The following is a 25,751-nucleotide window of genomic DNA, read 5'->3' as shown; positions in this document are numbered from 1 at the left end:
AACAGGGTCTTCTAAATTTTACCAAGACAATTCAACAGGTGTTTCTATGTCATACTTTATATCCTCTTTGTAGTGCATACTCTGGACACACATTGGGGGTAGGTGAAACAGATAACTTAAAATTCTTAAGTGTATTAACGGTCCCAGAACTTCCAGCTATTAAAGATATTCCCCAAATTATTTGAAATGCTTAACTACATATCCTCGATGTTAAAAATTTGATTAGTTTAGGGGTGCCTGGTGGCTCAGTCAATTAAGTGCCTGACTTCGGCTCAGGTCATGATCTCATGGCTTGTGAGTTCGAGCCCCTCACCGGGCTCGGTGCTGACAGTTTAGAGCCTGGAGCCTGCTTCATATTCTCTCTCTCTCTCTCTCTCTCTCTCTCTCTCTCTCTCTCTCTGCCCTTCCCCTGCTCACACTCTGTGTGTGTCTCTATCAAAAATTAAAAAAAAAAAATTAAAATTTTTTTCTTTAAATTTCAATAGTTTCAAATGCTGCTCAAATAACTATTTTTGAATTTAAAACTATGTAACATATAATGAGAAATTTCTCATAATCTAGCAGTCACAGGTGGCTAGGAATTCATGTATCTCTTCTTGCTTTATGTATATTTTGCCTGTAAAATATGGGGCAAAAGCACTGCCATAAAAGAAGTTCTATTTTTTTTTCCACTCATTTTCATTAAGGGAAAAGTAACCAAAAGATCAAGTTGGGAGGTGTTATTTCCAAAGACGATGGGAATTTAACGCACTAGTAAAACTATGACCTAGATGTTACACATTGATAGTTAACAGTGTGGAGTACAGTATTAGAATACTTGAATTTAGGGTTCATCTCTACTTCTATGCCAGTGGTCATGATTATTGTTCTCTTTGTGCTTCAGTTTCCCGTTCTGTAAAGTGTGTGTGGGGGGTAACACATGCAGACCTCTAGGCCATTGTGAAGCATACACAAGTTAATTTTTACATAGCCCATAGAATAACCAGCACATAGTAAATATTCTATACATTTAAATGGATTTAAATTGTAAGACAGGGGTGCCTGGGTGGCTTAGTTGACTTAGCATCTGACTCTTGATTTCGGGTCAGGTCATGATCTCACAGTTCCTGAGTTCAAACCCCACATCCGGCTCCGTGCTGACAGTGTGGAGCCTGCTTGGGACTCTCTCTCCCTCTCTCCTTATCTCTTCCTCTCCCTCTCTCTCTCTCAAAATAAATAAAATAAAACTTTAATTGTTAATACATACGTCCCCAGCATATTCATCAGCTAATATCACCTCCCTTACTCTGGGACCTCTTCTGTTCTCTTGGACACTTTAGAGCATGTTAGGGACTGTGTGAAGAATCAACTGCATTTCTGTTTTGAGACATTCTGCCACTTTAACAACTACCAGACACACACACACACACACACACACACACACACACACACACACACACAACTATTTTTCAAAATTCAAAATAAATTGTTGAGGCAAAGAAAGAAAAGGATTATGTTTCACTAAACTTAAATATCTTTCTACACATATAATAATAACCACGTAAGGGTACCACATGCTCTATATGCTTTAAAAGTTATTGATAGTTTTGTAAACCCCACCATGTCCCAAGATGGATAACGAGGGTAAATAGTATTGCTCCTGGTGAATAGAGAAGTCTAGTGATAACCAGAGTGGGACAAAGGTCTCTGATTCAGAAAATAATTCAGAAAAGATTTATGAAAGCATTTAAGAAGACAATTGACTTAGTCAACAGCTCCTCACGTGTCATTCCCCCACATTCCTGTGACTGCTTGGACATCTTGTTCCGTCTGGTGCAGAATCCTCTATTACAATTCCTATAGAATTCTTTCTTTCAGAGAACTTACCTCAATTTGCAAATAAACATTTATTTGTAGAATTAGTTTACTAGAGCCTCACACCCTCCATGTTGGCAGGGCTCACTCATCTTTCTGCTTAATGCTGGTCCCCAGTTCCCCATCGAGCACCCAAAACAGAGGGACCCTCAGGAAGCAGAGACAGCTTTCCCCAAACTGAAGGTATGGGACTTGAAAGGAAAAAGTCATGCCAAATCTACCAGGCGAAGTACAAGTAGCAAAGGAATGCTTTTTCTAAAATAAGTAACAGAGGCCAGAAAATCGGAACAGTTCTGAGTCAGATAAGAAAGGTTATACTTAGGTATTATAATATTTATGCCTTAATAACAATCAACATTTTGTATAAATAGACTTGAAAACTTCAAATTCAAGTTTCAATATCAAAAACACTGTGTCTGATGGCAGGCAACTGTTTTGACCACAGCTCTGCACTATGGTATCCCAAAATAAAATGGAAGCCACAGTTTGGGGTGTGGAGGATGTTAACCACCGAAGGATGGGACGATTTTTTTTTTCATGCCCAAAGAACACGTTTCCATGTAGTTCCGTTGGATCCTAGTCTTTTCACTTATAATGTTGAATAATTATGGGTTTGAAATATGTATACTGAATTTAATTAAAGTGAGAGACAAGAATTAAGGAAAGCGATGAATGTCAAAATAATTTGAAACTGGTAATGTGAAGGAGCAATTACATTTACTTGAAAAAAAATAATAGATGAAGACTTAAGAGAGACATCCGTCCAATAAAATGAATATCAGGAAAGCTCAATGATAAGCTCAAAGAACGTAATTGCCTAAATGTGTGCAGTTGGGAGTCTGCCCCATTGATACCCTTCTTCACATCATGGTTCATGTAAAACAAGTGGAGATTTTTAAAGTATTTCAACTTAGAACTAATGAGAAATGTTGATTTCAACCTTCACTGCTACATAACTTTGTACAAAGCACATACAATTGGCTAAAAGATATAGGCATACATGAACACCCTCAAAATATAACCTGCTTTTAGTCACTGATAGTTGAAAGAGAATTGCATAATTCTTTTAAAACTGCCTAACCTCTTGTCAGAGTGATTGGATTAAAGATGATTAACTTGTTCAAAGATAACGGTGCTCTGAAGAAAATGATGGCTGTGTTTTGAGCAAAGAACAGACTAATACCTTAGGAAGTTTAAAATTAAGTGCAAACAAAAGTATCAATTCAGCCATCTGCTTTGTAATAATTTACTTGGCCGATAATCTTAACTGAACATCTTAACTTTGCTGATAAATGCTACTTTAGTCTATAATTGTTGTAGGTAATTTGGTTAATTGTGACAAAAGTACTCAAAGGATATTTGGTATAATTTATATTTATAATCCACTTTTAATAATGGTATTAAAATTAGAAAACATTGTGTCCAATGTCTAGCGCATAGTTAAGACGTTCATCTTGGTAGAGAAATGTAGTCAATATACGAAACAGAGAAGACTTTAGGCACAATGGGGTACCATATATATGCCTAGATAGATAGATAGATAGATAGATAGATAGATAGATAGATAGAGATAGATAGATATCTGTATATAATGCTTAAGAGTGCACTGACAGCCCAACTGGGCTCTAACATTTAATAACTGTACAACTTTGGGTAAGTTATCTCTCCTCTCTGTGTCTAGATTGACTCAACTGTAAAAGGTGGATAATATTATTAACTACCCCTTATGTTGCTGTAGGGATTAAATGAATGAAAGCATACAGAACTGTACCTGGAACGGATGGAGAGTGTTTTTTCCTAAAGTTTCTACCTTTGGAGTAAGCAAGAGAAGTATATTTTTTTTTTTGTAAAAGAAATTAGTAACAATATAGGCTTCTGTTATGTTCAAAAGTAAACACAAACACGTTAATACCAAGTGATCCTAATAGAGAACAAGAACACTCGAACGTAAACATCAACTCAAAAGACCAATTTTTTTTTCAAAGCAAGAATGAACCTAATGGTGGTAAGCTTCACTGCAAGTGTACATCCAGGATCCCCCCACCCCCTCCAGGCTCCACACTTATCTTCTCAAAGCCATGCCCCAAGCCTGCCAAAGAGGAAAGTTTCACTACCGACTCCCAGGAATGGTACCGTTGAGCCCGGCACCGCCGTCGGGCCACCCCTCTCCTCTCCTTGGCTTTGGTCTCTCGGCAGACACCTCTCTGTCTCCCACTCCAGGCGTCAGGAAGAACCCTCCGTCCGCCCTCTGCCCAGCGGAAAACTCCAAAATGGGCAACAGGCTATAACAGCTGGGGCCACTCACCGCCGCCCCGGACCCACATCCGCTGCCCGCCACCCCCCAGCGCCGAGCGCCCACTCCCACACGGCATCCGCCCGGGGAACCGCAGTGCCTTGCAACACGCGCAGACGCCGCCGGCTGCAAGGGACCCATCGCAGCCTTCCCGGTCGCTAAGCACCCCCCCCCTCCCCAGACCGCTCCCCAACGCGAGTGCCATCCCTAATGGAGGTGGCCACGCCACCTCCCAAAGGCTCGGCCCGCGAGGACGACCGGGAGCGCAGCGCCGACCACAAAAACAACTCGAGCCGCGCCGCGACGGGGCCGGCTGCCATCGCCAGCCCGGGAGCGGCGCGGCGCGGCGGCGACAGCGGGGGCTGCGGCACACGCGGCCGGGCCTCCGCGGGCGGCCGAGATTTACCTGCGCGGCCCCGCGCCCCCGGGCCGGCCATCCTGCAGCAGCCGCTACCGCCGCCCCGCGGGCCCGAGGCGCCGCCCGCCGCCCGGGGAGGCGCCGCGCCGCAGTCCTGGCTGCGGCGCCCGGCACATGGTTGGCGCTCGCGGCGGCCGGCGCCCGCGCACAGGTGGGAACCCCGCGAGTGGGCGTTGGGGCGATTCCCTTCCCCAGCCGGCGCTCGCCGCCCGCTTCCACTCTTGACTTTGCCGGTGCGCGGCGCCTGCCCTTGCTCCGGCAGCGGAGCCGCCTGTGCCCGCGCCCCGGCGCCGTGGGCGGCTGCGGTCCCTGCGCAGCTCGGGCTGCGCGTCATGTGCATCTCCCGCCTCGCCGCTCGCTCCGCGGCACCGGGCGGCCCGGGGGGCAGCGCTCGGCGGCCCGGCCGGCCGGCGCCCACTCCCCGCCCGGCACACGGACCCCCTCCACCCCCGCGCCCTCCCCCATCCCGGAGCTGTCAAGGAGGAAAACGCCTTACACACACCTTGGAATGGACGGGCGCCTCAGTCACCGACTCGCCAAACTCTTAGAAGGTGTCCATTGGTCTGTAGGGAGGTTTGGGCATGGAGTAGGAGCCGCTTTCTTATTATTTAATAATGTTGGAAGTGCCGGGTCCGCTGCCAGAGTTGTGGGTCATGTGGGCACAGCAGAGGCTGGCTGCTGCCAGTACCAGGGTTTCCTGAGGATCCTGAAACTATGATCTCATCCTCCTCATCCGCCTCCCCCGCCCCTCTCTCCGCGGGCGCGCACGCACAGCACACACACACATACACACACATGCACACACGCGCACACACGCACTCACACTGCATGCACTATCCTCCTTCCTTGACCGAAATATTCCTCCAGGGAAATACAGTGTTCATGCTCTTTATTGAAAAAAAAAAAAAAAATCCTCCTGGATAGAGATTGTTCTCTTTCAAAGCTTGATTTATGTGCTTTGTTTATTTGCTACAGTTTTCCCTCACACGTGCAAGGGATGCGAACAGAGCCTCAGAATTAAAATTAAAAATAATCATCTTCTTATGTTGACCCAGATTTTGGTGAGAACCCAAGAACTCAAACAGTATAATTTCAATTTGAAACAGAGGGGATAATATACCAGGCTTGAATGTGGAATAGTGCTAACACCTGAGATGTATGCAGTGGGTTTCCTTCCCAAGCTGCAAACATTTCCCAAACATTACCTCATTTATTTGCAGAGGAGGAGGTGGATGAGAAGGCAAATAGTATTTTCACCTCAGAGATACCGAAGCATGAAGCATAAGTCAGATAACATGACTTACCCAAGTACACGTAAGTCAAAAATCTCACTATAAATATTAATCGTACAGCTACTCACAAGTTGCTAATTCACTATCATCAATCGCTGGAAACTTTAAGGTTACTGAAAATATGAAGATATTCTTGATTATTTTAAAGTTACCAACTACCTTGCAAGCTAATTAATTAATTGGTTTTTCTACAAGGATATGTTTTAATATAATTTTTCTCTTGTATATTTGCATATGTTTTCAGTTTTATGGTTTCATATAATTTTCTTTCTTTTGGGGGGTATGTGTATTATATGTCTGTGTATTCATGTGTAAATTCCTATTCGTTTGTATTGTTTCAACTAATTGTTTCACAGTAATATGAAGCAATTATAGTCAATGTTTTTGGGGTAGTCACCGATTTCATAATGATTTGTTATATATCACTCACCCTTTCTAAGAGCCTGATGTATATGAGAACTGTGCTGTTTTGAAGGATATAGAGAAGTTTGAGACATGGAACCTATCCTTCATTAGTTTACATCTAGTTGTTCAGACAAGATCTATACATCTATCGATGGATGGATGGATGGATAGATAGACAGCTACACTAAATGATCTACAGATGAAACACTCTATTATTTGTGGTGTTATTTGGTGAATTGCCACAAAGAAAATATAAGAGACACTCCTTTTTACTGACTTAATTTGTGTTCCATGTTTAAATGATTTCATTGTCTCTGTGCCCCATAGTTCAGTCTTTGACCCCCACAGTAATCTAAATGGCCAAGGTAATATGCTGACTTTGCCCTTCTCTTTCATGTGCATCCTACATAAATACTAAATGGGGATTTTTTTTTTAATATTGTGAAAGTTCTCACCAAGAACGCTCTTGGGTAGCTTTTGTTCGGAAGAAAATGCAGCAGCTAAGCAGCCTTCTAAAATGGGACGAGGAGAAGGCAGAAGAGTAAGCAGGGAAGGTGGGTGGAGAGGGAAGAATAAAGGGAATTAAGAAATTACAAGAAGAAGGAGAGAAGAAGAAAAAACACAAAAGAAACAGAAGATCAACTTTCATAAATCTTTTTTTTTAATATTTATTTATTTTTGAGAGACAGAGAGAGACAGAACACGAGCAGGGGAGGGGCAGAGAGAGAGGAAGACACAGAATCAGAAGCAGGCTCCAGGCTCCGAGCTGTCAGCACAGAGCCCGACGCGGGGCTCGAACCCACAAACCGTGAGATCATGACCTGAGCCGAAGTCGGCCACCTAACTGACTGAGCCACCCAGGCGCCCCAGAGGATCAACTTTCAAATGAAAGCTAACATTTTCCAAATTTTGCTGCATGGAAATCAAATTTAGGAAATCATAGACTTTCTTATTGTTACCAGACATGACCTTTTGATAAGCCTACAGGATTCAATGGGAGACACACCAGGTGTCAGTCGTGTAGAAGCTGTCCCGAATGATCTCAATTTTAAAAATTGAGTGGATTTTAAAATGGATTTTTTAAAAAGTGGATTTAACTACGGGATCCACTAGAAGAAATAAATAGACTGATCCGTGTAATGTAACAAGAAAAATGACAGTGGGATGTGACATTTTTTAAGAAGAAATTAACACTGAAATTCAGGGAGCTATATAGAAAACCAAAGGCACAGGTATATTGAAGTGGGCAATGACAAGTTATGCATGCAATATTTAAAGCAAAATAATAGTAGTAATAGTATATTTTTAAAGTACTTCAGATTTTTCATAAGGCTTTTCATACAGTCTTTACTGAGCAAAGCAATAATTAGAGGAAGGCACTTTGTCGGCTTTATTTTAAAGGGAATATGATTCTCCCTCATTTTCTGCACATCGAATGAGAAGTGCTGAAAATAGTCACTCATTGTTTGGGAAATGTCATTTATATCTTCTGATCGGTCAACACTCAAGATGTTGCTCAGTACACCCTCCTCCAAGCCCTCTCATAAACAACACAGCTAGGTGGTTCCTGGGCATAGATCCTCAGCAGTGATTTATAATCCAGGATTTTGCACAGGTGATTGGAGTTAAACTAGAAGCTTTAGCATGTAACAGACTCTAATGGATTTGCAGTATCTCTGGGAGATTTCTGCACAAGAGGTGGAGGCCGAAATTGAACAGCAGTCTATCAAGAGCACTTTCCTTTTGATCTTCATACTCATGGCAGGATTTGTTTTAATTAGAGATATATTTAGGTTTGATGATTATAACACGTGTCTCAGAAATGTATTACAACTTCAGCGGCTCAACAATCACTAGCAGGTTGTTCCAGAGAACCACCGGTTAGGGAAAAATATTTTTAATATGGCCGGACACGTGGATTTGTGGTTCGTACCAATTTACAGTCCTTAGTGAGGAAAATAAATTTCTGAGATTATTTTGCCCTTATGATGTCTTGATTTTTTATTTTATTTTTTATTTTATTTTATTCTGAGAGAGAGAGAGAGAGAGAGCGCACGCGGGCGCGCATGCGAGCGGGGGAGGGGCAGAGAGAGGGAGAGAGAGAACCTCAAGCAGGCTCCACACTGTCAGTGCGGAGCTCGACGTGGGGCTGAAACCCACAGTGAGATCATGACCTGAGTCGAAACCAAGAGTCAGACTCTTAACCGAATGAGCCACCCAGGTGCCCCCACTTCTTAAATTTGAAATCCTCATTTTTAAACTAGATCATAGTTAATGTGAGAATGGCCATAGGTAAAAATCACAGTGTTCACTATGTTATGGTAAAACTGTTTGTGTATGCATGTGTTTTATAGGAATAGTGATATATAGAATGTGTATGTGTTATAGGTCAAGTCAGCATGATTAGCTGGTAATAGTTTGGGGGCAGGAGGAATTAATAATTTTGGAGTATTTAAGGGACTTGAATGACAAGAGTATAAAAGAGGATGGATTCAAAATAATTGAAGTAAAGACGCCACTGTTTTACCAATTAGAAACTCTTATACCCATGGGTGTGGACTGTACAATGATATGGGGGGGCTTGAAAAACATGAAATATGCATAAAATATGTTCCCTCTAAGGAACTGATGAGCTTTCAAGAATGAAGAGTACGTTAGCAGTACAGCACAGGTCAAGAAGATGGATCAACTGAGCCGTGACTTGGGAAATTGATACTTTTTTGGGTTTGTTGTTGTTTGTGTGTGTGTTTTGTTTTGTTTTGTTTTGGTGTGAGAGTTACCAAATTTTGAGGTAAAGGTGGACCCTGGATAGAATTATGAAGTAGGTGAATTTCATTCCTGCCCATTTTTTTTTCAATGTCCCCCTTTCCTATAGAAGCCCTGCTTTTTCCCTGGCTCACAAAGATAGTCAGAACCCTTTGCTGTTCTCTGACTTTTCAAGATAGTCCCACTTTGCAGCCCACCAGCCTCAAACAGAACATCATCTTCTGACCTCCACTGAAATGTGCCAATTGTGTCCTAAGCATTCATGAAAATTGAGGGGATGTAAGTATGTGTATTAATACACTCCAAGAATGTTCATTCAGTCTCCTTATGCATCACTTCTAGATGCATATTTATATAGTTAAAGTTAGTATCCATCTGCCTAAGAAATTCTGCACTGAGGCATGGTCCTGTCAGCTGTTAGGGAGTAATTGCAAATCCAGGAAAGCAGAGGTATTCTTCCTTCCATCATGCCTCTGCTCCCTGCCCGCTTAGCTATACTGAAGCCTCCTGCACCCAGGGCAGTGTCCGGTAACTCAGCTGCTTGTGGTGCTCAGCCAGTGTCTCCTCTGCTGGTCTAACATCCTCAGGTGAAACGCTGTTTGCATTTTCCATGTGCTCCTCAGACCGAAGGGGAGAACGTAGCCTAAAGACCAGGTGTAAGTGGTCAAGTGTATTTTGTTTCCTCGTGTTAAAGACCAGGTGTAAGTGGTCAAGTATATTTTATTTCCTCGTGTTAGAATGAACAAATCTGTTGCCATTTTCAGTAGCTGTGATTCCAGTTTGTAATGGCAATTCATTAAACACATATTATGGCTGTTCAGGTCTCCCAATGGCACCACACTAGTGCGCCCTTTACTCCTAGGGGAATTTATTTTCTCAATGGACCATAAACAAAACACAAACATTTTAGATGAAACTTAAGTGTACTGTCACAGCGGAGAGAGTGGAAAAAAGCCAGCCAGAGAGCTCAGCCTTTTAGAAGGTGCTTATAATCTATTCGGTTTGCTGCTGGAAATGTTTTCCCTGTTTTTAATTGCTTTGAAGCTGAATGTTTTTGTTTTTATTTTGTTCAAGAATTCAAAATATCCTGATACATGCAACCAAGAGTAATATTGAATAAATCAGAACATCAATAGCAAATATATTTGGTCAATGTATATGATCAATCCAAATAACTAAGGAGAAAAAAACTGCTTATTGAAGATGACCTATGTGAATAGCTATCCACATTATCTCAGGGAAATGTCAAATTTTTCCTTGGTGATTTCTAAATAAAGCCTAATGTTTTTTATAATACCGAAGAAGCCTGTTACAAAGTGAACAGCTTAATCAAAACAATTTTATTTATGTGAAATTAGTTTGCCTAACTTAATTATTTCCCACTAAAATGATTCTTTATGTATCATTTAGACACAGCCCAAATCTCCTGTAGACCATCAGGAACCATGTTAACAAGCACATGTTTTAATTTAAAAGTTAATCCCTACGGTAAACACCATGTAGTTTATTTGATGTGGCAAAGCCTTGTATTTTATGAAAAACTAAATGAAAAAAAGGGGTTGGAGGATGAAAGTAAACTAATCCAATTGTAATCTTTAATAATGTATAAGAAATATTTGGGTAGACCCCTAATTAAGATTTATTATTGGAAATAATGATATTTTGCCTCTTAAGGGATACATTTTGAGATAGTTCAAAGTGCATTCCTATAAGGTGATAATATATACTCCTAATATACAAATTGTCTTTGTTAATTTAGATGCTAATCTTTTATTTGTGTCATAAATACCATGTCTGATTCTCCTTTTCTTTCTCTTTCTTTGTCCCTGAACTGCATCATCGGATCAGCTTGAACATCCCACATGGTGTGGATGTGTTTTCATTTACATATTGGTCTTACTTTCTTCTTTTTTATGTCAATCAGCTAGACTGAAAGAAACAGGAATAGAGGACATTTTACATGTTTTATCATAACCAAAGTCTTATTTTGGACCCAGTTCCTAATCTATAGTCAGCATTGTCTGTGATGTCCAGTAGACATACGTGAAAAATGTCTGATTTTGAAATTGTCCCTTTTTTATTTGTACATTTCTTGTAAAGCATTTTAAGGTTCTCAAGGACAAGGGCCATGGTAAAAACATCCCTTTTTCCCCCTCTCTAGAGAATCAAACATGCTTATTTCATATAGGAAGTGCTTGGAAAATAAGATAAGGATGATGGTGAGGAAAAGTCAGTTTTATTTCTGGCATTATGCAGCATATAGAAATAATTCTTGTAGGCTTGTAAATACCTTTGACGGCACATGTTTTTGTACATTTTACATGAACAGGTTGAGATGGCTACCCTGTATGGCTTGCTTTCGCTACTGGGATGCATAGAACTCTTTCTTTGTGTGTTTAAAACAAACCAAAGAAAACTGGGGGGGGGGGGGTTACGGAATTGCAAATATGTGAAGATACTGGTTTAAGCCTTATAATCACTATCAGTACAGCATACTTCTCTCTGTTACAGTATGTTTTCAATTTAACTCCACTTGGCTGTCTATATCTGTGTCTTAAATATCTAGAAGAGACTCAGCATTCAAAACATATTTTGTAGTTTGTGTTAAAGGAGAAAGTGGATATTTTCAGACCTTCTGTGTTTGATTTCAAAGAAAATTGAAACAACTTATTTAATAGAAGTAGAGTGAATCCTTCCAGGACTGTATGTAGTACATAAGTAAAGTATGTACTTCTCTACATGCTCTTTGTCTTTTTGTTACCATCGTTAAAGTACATTCTCCAGGTCAGTGTTACCCATCTTTCTTGAACTCCTGTGAAAGACTTAACTCTTGGAAACACCACCTTGAAACCTATTCACATAATGTGTTAAGTTGTTAGCTAGTCATCTCATGTATATCAGACACTAGGATTGTCTCCTCTTTCATCAGGATTGTGAACTCATATCAATCTCTTGTATGTTTCACATCCTCTTGTGGTTATTCGGAAAATACTTGCTGATTGCTTTGTTGATTAACTGAAAATAGGTTACTGTTTTGACGTGATGTTGCCCCAAATATGAAACATTTAATGTCTTCTCTTTCTATTTGTTATTAATCTGTGTGCATTCCCAAATCATTAAATATATGGTCCCAGTAGAGCATTCATTTTTTTTATAATAATATTGACCTAGAGTTTGATAACACAAATCTTCCTTCTATATGCATACATAAATAAATAACAATTAAATCTGAATCAATTTGTTGTTTAGTTGCAAAGAGTAATTGCTACCTATGATATCTTAAGTTTCTACCTTAGCCAGATAGGATTATGGTAGTGTCATTTATTTAGGGTACTATAATTTTATTTCTTACTTTAGGAAACTATAAAAAAAAAAAACGAATGTGGAGGTATTTAAGTATAAAAGATTTTCTTCAGTGTTCCCAGTGTTGTAGATTTTAGATAATCTAAAAATTTAAGCTAATTCATTTTTTCAATTCATGTTCATCATGCTATAGAATGGCTCACATTTGTTCAAAGAAAATGAACAAATATTTCAATAACTGAAAATACTTATTAAATGCCTAATATATATCAAACACATTTCACAATAGATCAAAGGGCTACACTGTACAATCAATAGTTTTTAGGAAATTCAAATGTACTACCTCAGGTTTTAAAATATAAGTCTCAATTACAATTTTCTTCATATCCTAAATAGAAAAACTAAATACACCAGGGCCTGATCCATTGCTATATCCCCCTCATTTGATGTTGAAAACATTTCTGGTCCTTTTTCCTGTCAGCTGGGATGCTTCTTACTAGGCAGTGACAAAGGATTGGCTCCTTCTCTTAGTTTTTATTTGCACTGCCCCTGGGGCATCTTTAACCTGTGAAACCCTCCTGAGATAAGACAATCCCGAGCAGCAATCCTCAGTCCAGCCAGAACAGGATCCCCAGTAGGCAAAGTATGTGTGGGCTTTTAACAGGGGCACTAAAAGAGTTGAAAGATTTTTTTCAAGCTTCAAAGTAGTTATCGTAAAAAATAAAAACTTTGCTGGCCTCAGCACTCTAATTTTACGGTGACTGCAGTTTTCTTTAACTTTCTTTTAAATATGCATGATGGTACCCATTACCCAACTATGGTCATTATTTTTTTCAAGTTCATTTATTTATTTTGAGAGAGAGAGAGAGAGAGAGAGCATGCGTACATGAGTGAGTTGGGGAGGGGCAGAGAGAGAGAGAATCCCAAGCAAGCTCCTCCCTTCCCTGTCAGTGCTCAGAGCCCAATGCAGGGCTCAATCTCACAACCTTGAGATCAGGACCTGGGTCTGGTGCCAAGAGTTGAATGCTTAAACAACTGGGCCACCCAGGCACCCCTCAGCAGTAGTATTTATTAACCCATAACAAAACTGTTCCACATACCCATGAATCCCTCCACCCAGATTATTTTGAAGCACATCCTAGATATCATATATATTCATCCATAAATATTTCAGTCTGTGGTTATACAATTTTAATTTAGAATTACATCATGGGGGTAGATAAGCCAGAATACCATAATATTTTCTGTGTTTAAGGGCTTTACAAATCTTAACTTGGCTCTCATTGCACACATACATACTTAAAGCCAGTGTGATTATTTATAAGATAGACATTATACGTAGGCAAACAATTACAAGGTCAAGTGTTGAGACATAGAGTAAATAACTTTAAAACTGTTCATCCCTGGAGGCTCCTTGTGCATTCTCTGGAGGCTGCTGCTTCTTACCTTAGTGTTTGCTTCTGTATTTTCCAAATCAGTCTTGCCTTGCAAGTCTTCTCTGCTTCGACAGGTGGTCCAGATTAATTTCTTCCCTCAAGGTCCTGGCCAGCTTTTTTCTTTCTTTCTTTTTTTTTCTTTGTTTTATCCTTTCATATTCTCTCTCTCTCTCTCTCTCTCTCTCTCTCTCTCTCTCTCTCTCTCAGTCTGCTCCCTCTCTGATCATTAAGTGAACAGTCTGACTACTCAGAGAGATGTATACAACTTTGTAACCCACCCACGGGGATCAAGACACAGGGCACCAAGGATACTCCCCTGTGCACCTTTACTTGCCTGCCCCCTCCACCCAGAGATAATCACTCTTTTGATATCTAGCACTATATTTTTGATTTGTCTGTTTTAGAACTTTGAATAAATGGAATCATAGAGTGTATACATTTTTGTGTCTCTCTTTTACCTCAGGGTCATGTCTGTGAGGTTCATCAGAACCAATGTCATTGTATCCAGAGTGGGTTCTCTTATGGCATAGTTCTAGTCCATTGAATAAATATATCACAACTTGTTTATCCATTCCCCTATTGATAGACATCTGGGTTGTATATAGTGTTTGATACTTATAAATATTTTTGCACAAGAATTTTCGAGGGCCTATATTTTTATCTCTTGAGTAAATATGCGTGATTGGTTTTATTTTGGGGATCTATATTTTCATTTCTGTTTGGTAAATACTTGGTAAGTCTTACAGAGGTTATCCATTTAATTTACCCATTCAAAACAATCAGCTTTTGGTTTTTTTTTTTTTTAATGTTTATTTATTTTCGAGGGAGAGAGAGCAGAGGAGGGGCAGAGAGAGAAGGAGACAGAGAATCCAAAGCAGGCTCCAGGCTCTGAGCTGTCAGCACAGAGCCCAACGTGGGGCTCGAACCCATGAACTGGGAGATTATGACCTGAGCCGAAGGTGGATGCCCAACCTACTGAGCCGCCCAGGCGCCCTTCAGCTTTTGGTTTTATTCAATGTCTCTTTGGGGTTATTTTGTTTTCTTTTTTTATTGATTTCACTCTTTATTCTTTCTTTGTGTTTATCCCAGGTTTAATACACTCTTTTTTCTAGTTTCTTATGATAGAAACTTAAATAATTGAGACCCTTCTTTTCTTATGTTAGAATTTAATGCAATAATTTTGTCTCTAAGCACTGCTTTAGGTGCATTCACATAGTTTGATGTCCTGCTTTTCATTTATAGTTAGTTAACTTTTTCCCCTAATTTTCCCAGTATTGTCTTTTTTTGATCCATTTTATTTATCAGTGTGATTTTAATGTCTATAATGTGTGTTTCCAGACATTGTTCTGTTTAATTTCTCATTCAATCCCATTGTGGACAGAAAACATATTTGGAATGATTTCAATCCCATTAAATTTATTAAGGTTTATTTTATGGTCCAGAATATGATCCATCCTAATAAATAATCTGTGTTCGCTTGAAAATAATTCATTTTCTTCTGTTATTGACCAACGTGTTCTATAAATTACACTTAGGGCAAATGTGTTGATGATATTTTGAGTCTTCTATATCCTGATTTCCTATCTATTTGCTCTGTCAATTATTGAGAGAGCGGTATTAATACCTCCAACTATAATAGTTGTGTTAGTTGTCTATTACTTCATAGCAATTTACCCCCATATTTAGTGGCTTAAAATGACAACACATAGTTATTATCTCTGAGTTTCTGGTTGGCTTCAAGATTTTCTCCGAATCTTTGGTTTTTGGCAGTTTGTCTATGATGCACGGATGAGTGTTTTCCTTCATGTCTTTCCTATTTTTGGTTTTCTGAGAATCTGGGAACTGTAAATATATGTTTTATCAAATTTTGGAAATAGTCAACCATTATGTATTCAAATATTAGTCCTGCCCCATTCTCTTACTCCTCTCCTTCTTAACTTTGATTGCATGCATATTAAATCCTTTGATATTTTCCCATGGGACCCTGAGACTTGTCACTTTTGCAACCTGTTCTTCAGATTGGTTTGTTTATATTTGTCCACGTTCCAGTTTACTTTCTCACTCCCCTGTCGTCTCCCTTCTGCTGGTAAACTTATCCCGTGAGTTTTTATTTCACATATTGTATTTTTTTAAGTTCTAGAATTTTCTTTCAGTTCTTTTTGATAGTTTTTTCCTTCTTTGCTGAGATTTCCTATCTTTTATTCACTGTGAGAATATTTTCCTTATGTCGTTGAGCATGGGTAGAAAAGCTGCTTAAACATTCTTGTCTGCTAATCCCAATGCCTGGGTCATTTTGGGGTTGGTTTCCATGTCTTTTCTCTTGAGAATGCGTCACTATATTCTTTGTTCTCTGAAATGTGAAGTAATTTTAGAGTATCTGGACACTGTGAATGTGAGTCTGAAGAACATATTTTCTTTTAAATCCTTCCAAAGAGTGTTGATGTTTTTCATTTGTTTGAGTTGGCAATTAACGGGACTCAAACTGCAAACCTTGTCTCTTCTGCCACGGCTCAAATCTCGGTTCGGTTCTTCCATACTTAGCTGACTTCTGTGGTCTGCTCCCCACATGTGTGATTTAGGGTTCCGCTGCACAGTTGAGAGCAGTTAGCGTACCGATTTGGGGGTCTTTTTCTCTGTCTCTCTTCTTTGTGGGGGTTGTTGCCTCATTTTCCAGAAGTTGTGTTTCCCTTGAGGTCTGTCTTCTGTTTCTGTGGGTCAGAAAGTCTGCGGATTTTCAGCGAACATTTTGTCTACCCTGTGTGTGGTGACTTCTTTTAGACTACGCATTCATTAGACTAAGCTGGAAAAAAGATAAAGTCTCTTGTGTTATTCCTTTATCCAGGTACCACGGGTACTGAGCTCCCCCAACATCCACCTCCTTCTTTTCACCTTATGGTACCTTCACAGGGCACTTTTGTTACCCAGGCAGCGCTTGTGTATACAGTAGCATGTTAACTGAAACCAGTTGCAAAATGCTTTCAATTATAGCCCCGAGATACTTTTCAGGGGCCACAATCAGACAAACAGTATCATCAGATAAGGTCTCTGTGTGTGTTTAGAATCTAAGACAGGCACTTTGAGCTTTGTAATAACAAGATCATCTGACTTCTACTATTATAGGCTGTTTTCTTAACAATGTGTAGCTGGAGGGAGGGGAAAGGCCTGGAAGTATTAATAGTTTAGAATAAAGCAAAGTTTTAGACACCTGGATTTTTATAAGTTATTTTAAAAGCTGTGCTTTTATGGTTATTATAGTTGCGACCGATCACAGTAACACCACATTTACATAGTTAGAGAGTGGGCCTCACGTTTAACATTTTAGAGACCCTGGTTCTTTATATACAACACCCAGTGTAGTACTTAGCACAAAGTAGACGCTCAAGAAATGTGACTTTATTTACTTTCCTTTTACCTGATCCTTTTCTTCTCCAGAGCAACTAAAACAAGTATCCCTTTCAGTCAGTTGAGTTTGCTGGTTTCCAAGCATTGTTGCAAGCCTGTATTTTAAAAAAAACTTAATGAGTGGCCTTTGTGTGACACAGTTGATTAAGCAGCCAACTTTAGCTCAGGTCATGATCTCATGGTCTGTGAGTTCACGCCCTGCGTAGGGCTCTGTGCTGACAGCTCAGAGCCTGGAGCCTGCTTCCAATTCTGTGTCTCCTCTCTCTCTGCCCCTCCCCTGCACGCTCTCTCTCTCTTTCTCTCTCTCTCTCTCAAAAACCATAAACATTAAAAGAAAAATTTTTTTAATAAAAAAATTCAAAAAAGCTTAACGAAGCTTAGGTAAGAAATAGTCTCTTGTGTATGACTTTAAGCAGTCTCTACAGCAAGCCTGTGAAAGAACGGAACGTCTATTGGAAAATGAGCAAGAACATGTGTTCTTCTCTTCTGTACAGATCTCCAGATTCACTTTGTTCTTGCCCTGGTGAATGAAGCAGCAGATAATGAAAGACCTCCGTTCAGATTTTAAACGAAATGTCTCTGGGCTCTCCTGGGCTAGAGTGGAGGAAGTTCCCATAAATGGTCTGTACCACTCTTATATGAAGTTTAATTCAAGCTATTTCTTTCATGAAGAATCTCTTTAGGGTCACATATCTTTTACTAAGTGTCTGACATTCGGGCACGTGACATCATAAAATCTGATTAACTGAAGACAAGTAAGACAGAGGTGGGATCTCCATAGGTGGATGGTATGAATTTGCTCACTCTAGATACAGATCCAGTAGGGTTGTATATCAGTGCTTCTTCTACTGTGATGTGCATAGGAATCACCCGGGGATCTTGTTAAAATGTGGAATCTGGCTCAGTAGGTTTGGAGTGGAGTCTGAGATCCTACATTTCTTTTTTTTTTTTTTTAATTTAAATTTTTTTTTAATGTTTTATTTATTCTTGAGAGACGGAGAGACAGAGTGTGAGCAGGGGAGAGGCAGAGAGAAAGAGGGAGGACACAGAATCCAAAGCAGGCGCCGGGCTCCAAGCTATCAGCACAGAGCCTAAGGCGGGGCTTGAACTCACAAACCACAAGATCATGACCTGAGCTGAAGTCGGACACTTAACCAACTGAGCCCCCAAGGCGCCCCTGAGATCCTGAATTTCTAACAAGATCCCGGATGATGCCTGTACTGCTGAACTGAGGACCACACTTTGACCTGCTACATTTTACCACTGACTGCCTATGTCAAATGAAATGGGGTTTAGAGTATTTGCTTTTATTCCTCCTTCTTAAGATTGTGATTACTGCAATCACAGAATTCTTGAAAGCTTCTTGGATAAAAAGCTTGGTGTAAAATGAGTTTCACTTAATATTGATCACTACATCCCATGATTTTAGGTTTTCTTGGCAATTAATTGTTCTTTCTGGTGTATTTTTTGGTATACCTGACATGTTCCATAGTAAGATTTTGTTGTGTTGTTTTCTCAAGACTTAGTATTTACATATAATACAATGTAGTAACTAGAAAGGAGCTTAGCTATCATTTCAGTTTCTCACTTCACAGGTGAGGAAACTGGCTAGATTAATTGTGACATCACTGCTGACATTTTTGAACCTCTTTAACATGCAAAAAAAATTACTGTTTGTTGATTTGGAAACAGACCATGTTGTGGTTTTACTTACAAAAAAATTATTAAATAACTGCTTTGATTGTGATTTAACCAATAAGTTTCATAAAATAGTTAGAATTATTTTTTCACTACCTTGAACCACTTAGTTACTTTGATGTTATATAGACTTAGTATATCCAGAGATCTCTTTTGTCAGGAAAACTAAAAGTTTGCATTTTATTAGAGGTATTAAATGGGAGCATTCACTTACATGGTAAAAATTATCCTTTGATAATAAACATTTAGTTTATTAAGCTAATTCCTGCCAAATCAGAAGTCATCACCTATAATGTTCTAGCAAAACATACACACAAAAGATTAAATGCAGAATCTAACTGTATGTTTGAGTCTAGATTTAAAATGTGATGGTAATATGAAGGAATAGGTCCCTTCAGTTTTCAAATGCAAAGTTCAAGTGGAAACTTTATTTCATCTGCCTATTTTTCTCAGTGAAGTTTTATTTAAAATTAAAATGGATACATCCCTGCTGTCTCAGCCAGTCCTACAGATTCCACTGCACAGCACATTTCTTCTTATATATCTACTTATGCTTCCTAAGTCTCTAAAACTGAACTCACATGTTCTATTTTCTCTGAATGCTTTCCATGTTGAACTAAGTGGAAATATAATTTTCCCAACATTAAATTGGAATTGTCTTTGCATCTTTCTTCTCGTTAGCTCCTGATATCATATCAGCCGGGTTTACCAATTCTTTCTTCCAAATGCCTTTGTTACTCCACGAATCACCCTTGTTCAAAATCTTGCTGACATCACCCTTGCTCAAGCCATCGTTAACTCACACCTATTTTAGAAAACATCCCCTCTATTGATTTTTCTTCTTCCAGCCTCCCTCCCCTTTAATCCACACCTAATTGTTAACTGCAGACCATTCCTTTTGTAACCATTATTATGCTCACCTTGACCTGAAACCTTACAATTGCTCTCTCCTATCTATAGGGTAAAATACAAACTCTTTACCCAGTATTCAAGGCTCTTTAAAATCCAGCCCCAACCTACCTTTCAGGTTTTATTTTATACTAATCCCAACACAAACCCTCTACTGTGGTCAAATTGCTTGACTTTCTGTCTCCCAAACATGCCATGTTCTTTGTAGCCCAATGTCTTTGGCTGTTGCCCTAGGCTTGTAGGCATTCCTTCTCCTCTGTTCCCATGGACGTAAACTTAAGTAAGAACTGCATTTTTGAGTGATAAGAAGTGTTAAGAGTTAATGGAGTTCAGCGTCTCACCTCTTCCACCCTTTTAGGAAATTAAGAACCACAAAAGTGTAGTTTCACACTTACTAATATCTAATGAGCAGGATGCCAATCATTGCCTAAAGCTAGTTATTTTGAAAATTATGTGTTTCATTTCCTATCCACCATATTAACAAGGTTTATGATATATTTTTGTAAAAATAAAAAATCTTCTAAATTTGACCATCAAAAACTTGTATCAAGGAAGTTCAAATGAAACCCAGTTTCCTACATTTTGTGCGGACTGGCTAATGGCAAGTTCTAAACTGACTTTTCATTGAATCTAAGATTTTTCTGGCCCCAGAAAGAAATATTCACACTTTATGCCTTGCTAATATCATGATGAATCTGGTAAAAGTTCCCCGGCTGGGCTTTAAGCAGCATTTTTAAATCTCTCAAATTTTATTAGCGTGTATGTGTATGGAGTGGAGGCAGATTAGCTTAGTATAAAAAGTAAGTCAACTAATATTTAGTGAGAATAGCCCTTAATAAGGGATGACAGTGAGAGAGGAGAATTATTCTCTGTACTGAGGATAAATGGAATCTGCCCCATACAAGTTAACATTCTTAAGATTAAGAATTAAAACACATTCTGTAGTGACCTTGAAATAATCTATCCCAGATGATTTTATTGGTTGTACAATATTTTGTTGGGCACATGGCATAACTAGAACGTGAATCAGCTGTAGGTATTCATGGTGATTTGCTATAACTGAGGCTTAAGGGATACAATTTTCCAGATAACCTGTGTACTATGATTTGAATTTTAAATACAAAATAATTGTAGGTATTTAATAATAACTTACTATAGCTTATGCAGTTAATATTTTCAGGTGACAAAGTATAATAGTGTGTGTACATTTTCAAAAAGAAAGAACTTGGGGACACCTGGGTGGCTCAGTCAATTAAGTGTCCGACTCTTGATATCAGCTCAGCTCTTGATCTCAGTCAGGGTCGCGAGTTGAAGTGTTGGGTTCCACACTGGGCATGAAGCGTACTTTTTAAAAAAGGAAAGAAAGAGTACAAATGATGTAAAGACATCTTTAGAAAATTGTCTATCTCAGCGAGTGCCAACACAGGGCAGAACAAGATGTCATCTCTTCACTAATTGAATGGCTATATATATATATATATATATATATATATATATATATATCTTCGAACAATAAAGTATTATGTCTGTTTATTGCTGTCTAACTCATGTTATTCTACCATATTTATTTTTTTAACTAGAAATGAACTAAGTTGGAAAGAAGACTAGGCTTATATTAACAGGTCTAAAGGCAAGTCTCTGAGGAGAACAGAAGAATATAAGGAAGCGGAGAATTTTTAATTAATGATAAGGGCTATAAAATATTGGATTAACAGATTAGCCTGTCATATCTTCCCCATTATTTTGTCAGAACAAAATACATGGTGTTAAATGTAGTTTTCATACTGTCATTGCTTAGATGGTGTCGGCATTCAAGCTGCTCCCCGGATGTTTACCGTAGCAGATTTTACCCAGGTAACCTTAACAGCTTATGAGATACTGGCACATATGTGATGGTTTTTAGTTTATTTCCCCCTGATAATCCTGCAAAGTAGATTCAACTGAGTGTCCACCCAGCAGAGATGGTGAATGGCAGTGCCTGGACTCAAGTCCTCACCCGCTCCTGGTGCTTACTTCATTTGATAATCCCCCAGACATTACGCGTTATTAACGACATGCGCCACACTGTAGTAGGACTTCCTTACTCTGAGCTGGATCATCTCTGCAGTGGCTGCATTTGCAGTTTAAGACCTGTGGGTCCGATAAGGCGATAGAAGATACCAAAGTCTCTAACTCCTGTTAAAAGATAAACTGAGACATATTAAAAATTTTAAGAGTTTATTTGAGCAAAAATCGATTAGAATGGGGCAGCACCAAACCGGAAGTGGTTACCAGCACTCTCCTGACAGGCTCAGTGAGAGACTTTTATAGAGAAAAGGCAGAAGCAAAATAAGGCAACTATTGATCGGCTACAGCTTGAAGCCCGCTTGGCTGTTTGCGATTGGTTGTCCTTAGAGTTCAATTTTGTAACCTTGAGACATTTAAAGGCTTAGATTGTAGTTTGCTTAGGTAGGCTGCCTGGCAGTCCAGTGACCTCTGTGTTTACTTAATTTATGACTTCGAGTGCCTAATCTTAGTTCTTAGTTGGACTGCTTCTCTGACCACTTTTTACCCCCATTATCGGAGGTTGCCTTTCCTAAGAGTTTCATAGGACTCTGAGTTTACCTCTGTTAAGTACTTATCATTTGACTCGAAATGGTTCTTCTCACTAGAATTAGCACAGGGCCAGGCACATACCAAATAGTCAAGGGATATTGGTTGGACGGTTGACAACATAAATGTGTATTTCTCTACCTCCTCTTAATTGGTTTCGGTTTTCTAGTGGTTAAGTTTTTTCACTCTTCCTTAGCCTGTTGGGCGTTATCAGTATGCCTTTTCATCCCTCTTTGTAAACCACCACCAGTGTATGTGCTTCTAGGCTTACCAGAGTATTCCCAAAGGAACTGGGGTAAGTAGGTAAATGTTACACCAATTTTCAAGAAGCAATATGATGTCAATACTATTGTATTTTAGGGGATTAATAAATATTTGCTGTAGTGAATGAGCAAAGGGAGAAATACTACATTTTCTCAATGATGAGGATAAATTTGTAGGAATAGAATCCAAAGTAAATTCTGTTCCTCAACTAACAGAAACAGGAGAAGGTAGCTGCTACCAGAAGCTGCATAATTCTTTGAAAGCCTATTTGCGTATCTGAGTAACTGGGGAAACTTAAGGAAAACTTAACGAGTTCTATAATAGCTAACATTAAGGTTGGGAAACATTTTTTTAAATTAAAGTTATATTTACAAATTTTAAAACCTATGTATATCAAACATTTTTATTTATATATTATATATTGCATGTTATATATTATACGTGTTTCATATTATATATTATATAAGTAATACTATGATGCCATTAAAATGATACTTGCAAATCAGTGTTTACTCACATGTAAAGAAAATTGCAATATATTGAGTAAATGACAAGATTATACAAAATATGCTTCTCTGTTTAAAAAGTAAACACGTATAGGACACTCTCTGGAAAGACGTGCACCAAAATGTTAACTGTGGGTGCCTCGAAGCAATGAGATTAAAAGTTATTTTTGCTTTCTTTGAATTATTTTGTTATCTGCATATTTAAAAAAGAAATAATCTATTTGAAATTTAAAAAACAAAATGGTACAGCTAGTCTCAATAATTCGTGCTATGTTTTCAGTATCACCTGTTGCTAATAATGAGTGGTACTAAATAGTATCTGGGGCTTCGATAGGAAAAAGGGATTGTCGTATCTGGAGTGAAGGTAAGAAAGAAAGATGGAGAGAGGGAAACAGAAAACTAGAATGGGTTGACTAAAAACAAAATTCTTCCAGAAATATTTCTAAGTCATAGGTTCCCAGAGAAGGCTTTCTCTCCTCCTTAAACATCCGTCTTATCAACATGGCTTAGAAGATGCCAGGCCCCCTGGTGTCTGGTTCTTGATTTCAGCTCAGGACATTCCTTGGGGTTTGTGAGTTTGAGCCCCGCGTTGGGTTCCTCGCTGGCAGTGCAGAGCCTGCTTGGAATTCTCTCTCTCCCTCTCTCTGCCTCTCTCCTGCTCTCTCTGTCTCTCAAAAGAGAAAATGAAGTGCTATATTTGAGAGGTAGAGTAGAAGAAAGGAAGAGAAGGAGATGATAAGTCTAGGATGGCACTTCTTGACTTCTCCCAAGGAAACTGCCATATAATCTGCTTCTCTGGTTTTTACGTTTTAGAGCAAAATGGAATCAATTCTTTGGAAATTTGCTTACATTAGCTACTTGGAATTTGTTCAATGCCTTTCAGCAGATTAAACATATGTTAAACTAAGTCAAAAATCTACTTTTAATATATTTCATCCTTAATGAAATCAGTTGTTTTGAAGAATGTGGTGCTTATGAACTACTAAAATTCACTAATTATGTTTTTAAAATATAGTTAAATGATGGCACCATATTTTTAAAGTAAAATCAATTTGAAAGTATTTGTCCTAACACCCATGCTTTTTTTTTTTTTTGTAGGGGAAAACTATCTGGGAGCAGGAGGATAATCCATAGGAGACCTGCAATTTTTATGGTATTATTGTTGACAAATATAAAAGAACTATAGTGAATGAAAAAACAGAATCAAGAAGTTATATAGAGCTTGAATTTTTACTCCATATCATTATTAATTCTATAAAATAATAGTATTGCATTTGTGTTGTGTAAAAATAATTGAATAGTAGAATAAAAGTGATAAGTTCAATGGATAGTAAATAATATTATTTATATTTTTCAGATAGTTATTTTAATAATAGATTATCAAGCACATCAATATCCAAGGGATGAATTGAACTGATTGAACATTTTGGTGATATCTGATTTATGGGTTTGTCGTTTGGCTTCCTTGATTGTATGTGAGGCAATTTCCTTGTAAACCCTAGGAACCCAGTTGTTGCCCCAGATGAAATTTAAGCTTGGGGTTGTTTGCAAAAATTACACTTTCACTGATTTGTAGACTCCCAGAGGGAAAAAGTTGGTAAATATGAAATTGAATTATTTTTGGCTTAAAATATCATTTAAAAATATCATTATTAAAATAATAATAGTTAACAACTTTCTACTTTCTCACATTTGCATACATATTTTAATAATTATATGATTCAGAAAACTTGTTAAACAAATTCAAACATCTAAGTAGTTTTGTATTTTCCTCACCAAACTTCATCTGTTCCCTATCTTGCTCTTTTTTTTTTCTTCAGGTTTCATCTGAAAGTTTATATAATCACTCACTCTGAACTTTGAATTAGTCAAAATTATTCTGTCTCCATCTCTGATTTTTAACTCCATAGCTCATATTTTAAAACTTATTTATAACTCTTCAGGGAAAAATTGTTAAGTTGCCTTACCCGAGCTCGTATTTTTTATGTGCAAATGTTAGGTCACCGTAAACTGTAGTTGTGTTACTAGTGTTAGTTATTGTCATTCCTTTCTTTTTTTCAAAGAAGAAATGATGTTTGAAAGTAGCGGATAGAAGTAATAGAGATCATCAGAAGGGATACAGATCATTGCTACCATTCATGCACTTTGATATGACTCACATTTAGTGGGAAATAAACGATTAACATAAAAACTGCAGCAGGTAGCGAGTAAAAGCATTTTTAGACATGAATACAGTTTTTATGGTTTGAATAAAGAAGTAGCCACAGAAAAAAGGGTTTCCCGGTAAACCGAAAGGTTTTCCTGTTATGTAGCAACTTCACGCATTGGTTTTCGATTCAGGTGAACTAGAATTATTTTTCAAAACTGTATTAATTTTTAATCACACAAGCGCCTCATGAATAAATTTTCCTGATAAGAATTCCAACACAGCAGATAAATATGAGGCTCCTTTGACTATCTTTCCTCACCCCTGATCGTAGTCCCTTTAGAGAAATAATTATTGTTGTCAGTTTGGATATATTCCCCCCCCCAGAAATATTCTAAAACGTATGCGGATATAAATATAAATATATTTGTAAATAAAATATATCGTTGTCAGCAGATCTAAAAATA

The 25,751-nt window shown here is 38.5% G+C and overlaps 1 protein-coding gene and 1 long non-coding RNA gene across 3 annotated transcripts in view; one reads left to right on the top strand and one right to left on the bottom strand.

The window, feature by feature from the left end:
- The window catches only part of DTNA (dystrobrevin alpha), a 355,973-nt gene extending 350,689 nt beyond the window's left edge, over window positions 1-5,284 (bottom strand). Inside the window, exon 1 of one of the 2 annotated variants that reach the window (XM_019815144.3) lies at window positions 5,068-5,284. The gene's annotated coding sequence lies outside the window, so the exon portion shown is untranslated. Of the gene's footprint in view, window positions 1-4,553; window positions 4,631-5,067 lie in introns of those variants that run through there. The other variant, XM_023241871.2, reaches the window with a different exon arrangement.
- Window positions 5,285-5,795: 511 nt separating this feature from the next.
- Window positions 5,796-24,292, top strand: LOC123381328. The gene is made up of 2 exons (XR_006588211.1): window positions 5,796-5,879; window positions 24,237-24,292. It is a non-coding gene; the product is annotated as an uncharacterized LOC123381328 (long non-coding RNA).
- Window positions 24,293-25,751: the final 1,459 nt, after the last annotated feature.

The sequence above is a fragment of the Felis catus genome, chromosome D3 (assembly GCF_018350175.1).
Source record: "Felis catus isolate Fca126 chromosome D3, F.catus_Fca126_mat1.0, whole genome shotgun sequence".
Classification (NCBI taxonomy): domain Eukaryota; kingdom Metazoa; phylum Chordata; class Mammalia; order Carnivora; family Felidae; genus Felis; species Felis catus.
The sequence above is the reverse complement of the archived record's forward strand: the minus strand, read 5'-3'. Positions and strand labels throughout refer to the sequence as shown.